General features: G+C 52.1%; 1 pseudogene across 1 annotated transcript; it reads right to left on the minus strand.

The window, feature by feature from the left end:
* Positions 1-635: 635 nt before the first annotated feature.
* Positions 636-4,223, minus strand: LOC112853699 (class I histocompatibility antigen, Gogo-B*0101 alpha chain-like; annotated as a pseudogene). Its single transcript, XR_015250729.1, has 8 exons — positions 4,059-4,223; positions 3,532-3,798; positions 2,982-3,257; positions 2,102-2,377; positions 1,880-1,987; positions 1,416-1,448; positions 1,233-1,280; positions 636-1,053 (listed from the first exon to the last, which is right to left on the minus strand). The product of XR_015250729.1 is annotated as a class I histocompatibility antigen, Gogo-B*0101 alpha chain-like (transcript).
* Between the last annotated feature and the right edge of the window lie 1,243 nt (positions 4,224-5,466).

Below are 5,466 nucleotides of genomic sequence, written 5' to 3' on the forward strand. Positions count from 1 at the left end.
GGACAGGAAGAGGGGGCAGAGAGGCAGGAAAGGCAGAAACTAACTGAAGTTGAACAAGGATGAGAAACTCCCAGATTCCTCTCTGTCTACCTCAGGATGTAAAGAATAATCCAGAAGACAACTCTAGAGGGAGGAGATGGATGAATCTGAAAATTCATGTCTCCAAACCACAGAGACTCCTGTGTGCAGGGCCCACCTAGGCCTGCAGAACAACAGCCCAAAGGACTCCTGGTGCTGTAACCACTCGGGTCATCTGGGGAGAAGGAGACAGAAACTCGGACACACGAGCAAGAACAGGCCTGATGCTCCATAGAAACAAGGGGAAAAAAAACACCCAAAAGATGGGCCTAAGGTCACAACCCAGGATGGAGCTTGCTGACCCAGTCACAGGAAGCTCTTGCTCCACAAGGTCCTGGTGACAGGTGACGTCCACATCCCTGTGGTCACGGTCCTGGTGAGACAAGGTGCCACAGAAGGGACAAGGACAAGGAGCAGAGACATGACCCAGCTGAGGAGGGAGCTCGACACACCAAGGATGCACTGAGCACCGACTGGACACAGGCCCCGTCCACACTTGGCTCCTCCAGCCCTCTCCTGTCCGCACCTGCAACAGACATGGCACAGGAAACAGCGAGTTCTGGAAGGTTCTCAGTGCTTTCATTTATTTTGTTGCAACTTTACAAATCTTTTCTTTTATTAATTCATCAATCCCACATACCCAGAATTACAAAATACCAATTCATATCTCGATTCTCACTTTCCATAGGAAAGTAAGGCGTTAGTACTCAGCCCAACACGAAAAAAAGATAAGGATGGAGATGGTCCAGCCCTGCCTCTGCTGAAACAGGAAAGCAGGTCAGAAAGGGAACACGAATCAGTACAGGTCATGGTGGGCAGGGGGGGCCAGTCTCCTGTGTCCTCACAATATGCTAATAGGAACGCAGACACATTCTGACACCATTTGCAGAAAGATAAGTCCAGAGCTCTTGTAACCAAGTGAGAGTGTGAAAAGATCCTGCATTGCTCAGTCCTCCACAGTCAGCTGGCCTCCCACTGTGGGAGTTCATAGATAATCATGATAATAGATAGATAGATAGATAATCATAGATAATCATAGATAATCATGAACACATTTAGGTCACACAAATGCCACATTCTCAACAGCCTCCCATATGCTCAAAGTGCTCCTAGTGCCCCCACTCCTCCCCAGTTCAGGCCTTCTGGAGTCTTACTTTTAGGAGCTGCGGGAGACACATCAGAACCCTGGGCACTGTCATTGCCTGGGGTGGAATAAACAGGACGTGATCAGAGCCATAGGAGATGAACTAAATGAGGAGCTATGGAGGAGGTGGTGAGCTTCCCACAGAGTCCTGTCTACACTATCCCAGGGTTTCAGGAATCACCCCCTCCATCACGTGCAGCGTGAGAGTAGCTCGGTCCTTTTCCTCCTGTGGGAAGAAAATATCATGTTAGAGACTTGGGACAGATGGGCCATGAGATCCTAGAGCAACCTCCTAGTCCTGGTGCAAAATGAAGTTTCCAGAGTTCTGACTAAACACCCAGGACAGGATTGGGACACATGAAGAAAGAGTTGTGGGGTCACAGGACCACCTGACTTGCTGGAGGTCTGTCCTGAACAGGGACCTTCCTCTCTGTCCTGTCACTGCTAGGTATCAGGTCCCCATCAGCAGAACTACCAAGTGAAAATCTGTTCTTCATTTTCCAAGTGCTTTGCTACAGAGTGAATGTTAGTAATGGCTCCAGAGTGGGCAGCTACATGTGTGTGGATGGTACTTCCCAGGAACAAGGCAGGACAATGTGCTACCTACGAAACTCCCCAAGGGGACTAGAGTCTCAGATCCCCCCACTCTGTTCCTACCTGAGAACTTCTTCCTCCAGATCACAGCTCCAACCACCACAATGACCACAAGGATAGCCACACCAGCAATGATGCCCAGGATGGGGATGGAGGGCTGAGAGGATGGCTCTGGAAAGGGAAGGAAGGTGAGGGGCCCAGACCTCTGGCTTCAGTCCTGACTCTGAAATTTCCAGAAGGGCCCTGCTTTCCCTGACACGGGGCTCGACCCCAAACCCTCCTTACCCCATCTCAGGGTAATGGGCTCAGGCAGCCCCTCGTGCTGCACATGGCACGTGTATCTCTGCTCCTCTCCAGAAGGCACCACCACAGCCGCCCACTTTTGGAAGGTTCCATCTCCCGCAGGCCTGGTCTCCACAAGCTCTGCGTCCTGGGTGTGGTCCTGCCCATCACGCTGCCAGGTCAGGGTGATCTCCGCAGGGTAGAAGCCCAGGGCCCAGCACCTCAGGGTCACCTCACAGTCAGAAATGGGGTGGCGGGTCACCCGTGTTTTGGGAGATTCTGAGGAAGAAGAAACAGAGAAACCACACTGTGGTTTAGCTTTATGGGCCACTGAAACTGCATCCACGTGACCATCCTGAGGTGGACGGGACAACTGGTCTGGATGGAAGAAGCACAAAACCCAGACCCCAGTCTAGCCTTTGGGATCTCCTGATTCTTGTTAAGTTCTGGAATCAGGGAGAGAGCCCGGGTGGGAGGCTGCAGATCTAAAGTGGGGAACACACTATAGTTCTGACTGTGGTGGAGGGTGAATGATTCAGAAAACCCGGAGTCAGATCTCCAAAGATGTTCTCAGGGAGATCAAGGCCTTGAGAGGGAAGGTCATGGTTCACAAGGTGGCTGCCAGGGTCAGAGGGAACTGCTGATGGGTTATTTCAGGGATGGTCTCAACCTGCATCCCAGGGGGAGACTGGATTCCTCACTGCCCTTTAGAGAAAAGCGCCCTCTAGGGGAGTTACTCTCTAGTAGAAATATGAACACCGAGGCGGATCTCCCTCTTCCCACCCCGGGAGGGGCGCTGTTCTGACACTGAGTCCATTTTTCCTTTCTCGTGGGAAGCCAGCCCCAGTGGAAGGGAGATTGGGGAGGCCCCGCGGACCTGTACCTGCGCGAAGCAGCGTCTCCTTCCCCATGTCCAGGTACCTGCGGAGCCAATCCAAGCACATGCCCTCCGCGTAGTTCCTGAAGTCTTCCGCCACACCGGCCACCTCCCACTTGCGGCGGGTGATCTGCGCCGCGGTGTCCGCCGCGGTCCAGGAGCGCAGGTCCTCGTTCAGGGCTATGTAATCCTCGCCGTCTTAGGCCAACTGACTGTACCCGCGGAGGAAGCGCCCGTCTGGCCCCACGTCACAGCCATACATATCCTGTAAGGTGTGAGACCCTGGTCTCCACCCCGCCCCCGCAGTCAGACACGCCAACGGAGCCCTGACCCCGCGGTCAGCCCCGAGACCTTCCCAGTCCCAACAGGCAAGCGACTAAGTCCAAACCGAAAGTGAAACCGCTTAAAAGCTCCCGCGGGCTCTTCCCGGGTTGAGGGACTGCCATGCCGGGGGCGGGCCGCGGTTTCCCGCAGACTTCGGGTGGCGCTCGGACCCAGACTTGGGGCGACCCCGGCCCATCAGTGGGGATGGGGGTCATGATCCGGGCCCGCTCACCGGACTCGCTCTGGTTGTAGTAGCCGAGGGCAGTCTGCAGGCTCACTCGGAAAATCTGTGCTGTCTCCTTGACCCTCCGCGTCTCCCGGTCCCAATACTCTGGGCCCTCCTGCTCCAACCACTGCGCCGCGGCTCTACCCTCGGACTTGGGGCATCGCTGTCGAACCGCACGAACTGCTTGTCGTCTACGTAGCCGACTTCCAAGTAGCGGGGCTCCCCGCGGCCGGGTCGGGACACGACGGTGGAGAAATACCTGAGGGAGTGAGCCTGCGGGCGTGGAGGGGCTGAGACCCCGCCCGACCCTCCTCCCGGCGCGGGGCCGGGTGCTTGGTGGAGGTGGCCGGGAGGGGAGGACGAGGGGGACCCGAGTCGGGGAGAGCAGGGCAGAGTGGGAGAGGGATGGGGAGGACAGGCCAGGGCGGGGCCGGGTGGGGGTCTGGGGTGGGGGCGGAGGACAGGCACCTCCCCCCGGGGTCCTACGTCCTCGCCGGGCGGTCCCCTTGCCTCTGAGTCCCTTTCCGTCAGACCCCGCACTCACCCGCCCAGGTCTGGGTCATGGCCAGGGCCTCCGACAGTAGCAGGAGGAGGGTTCGGGGCATAATGACCCGCTCCTTCGGGGTCTGGAGAGAATGATTCGCAGTTGGTAGCGGGGTCGGGTGCGGAGACTTGGTAACAGGGGAACTTGCAGTGCCGCTGATTGGCTTCCCTGGAAACCCGACACTAATAGGAGTGTGAACTGACTTTGCGTCATCAGTATCCAGGCGGAAATACCTGACAATGGTTGTAGAAAGAGAAGTGGAGATTGGGACCCCTCAACACAGCCCTGGAACCTGAGTCCCTGAGAGCCAGCCCCAGGGACCAGGGACTGCCCAGACCCCCTCACCTACTTCACAGAGCGCTCTTTGTCACAATCTCTCCCTGAGTCGTGGCCCAGGAGCTGTGTGAGTCAGTGATTCTCCCAACATTTTGTTCTGAGGTTATCTACACAGTCTTACAAATTACTGAGGATCCCAAGGATAATTTTGTGTCTGTGGATTATATCTATCAATATTTACCATAATAGGAATAAAACAGGTTTAAAAATTTATTAATTCATTTATGGTCATATTAATAACCCATGGCATGAAAACAGAAATACCGTTTTTATGAAAAAGAACCATTTCCCCAAATAAACAGGGTAGTGAGAAGACTGGATTTTGTTATATTTTCCATTTTTGCAAATCTCTTTCTTCTCTGTCTCGTTAGAAGACCACTGGATGTTCAAATTTGCTTCTGCATTTATTGTGTTGTTTTGGTTGAAATATATGAAGTAACTTACAACCCTGCAACATAAGAATAGTATGTTTCATAACCTTTTCAAATAATTATGAATATTCTTCTTTGATACTATATTAAAACAACACAAATTGTACTTTCTCTAAGGTAATTTGCAAAGTAGAACCTGAAACAGCATCATTGACTGTCTCCTTCTGTGTTACATTAAACCCATAGGCCTATCCATTGAATGGATCTTGTACTAATGCCTGATTGTTTTAAAGTGTCATTTCACTATGTGATATAGATAGCGTTTGTTAGATTGGAATGGAATTATCAGAACATCACATTTGTTTTAATATTATCACAAATCCCAGCAGAAAAGTTTCTCAGTATGAGAAGCTGTCAGGCTTATCGGTGGATCACAAGTTTTCCAAAATGTTGATTTTCTCTTGAGAGCTTACGTTTTATCAAGGTAACAAGTACTGCCAGCTGTCTCATGTGAGCTGATTTTCATGAAGGGATAGGTTCATGTTCATCTTCAAGAAACTATCTGCCAAATATCCTAGGCTAAATAGTCCAAGTTTCTGTGTCATTCATTCTTTCAAATAAAAATGGCATTCTGCAAAAGAAAAACAAACACACAAAAAGCATTCCAATTAAGTTCATGGAGATTATTTT

Source organism: Puma concolor, chromosome B2 (genome assembly GCF_028749965.1).
Source record: "Puma concolor isolate L17-30 chromosome B2, mPumCon1.1.hap2, whole genome shotgun sequence".
NCBI classification, from domain to species: Eukaryota; Metazoa; Chordata; class Mammalia; order Carnivora; family Felidae; genus Puma; species Puma concolor.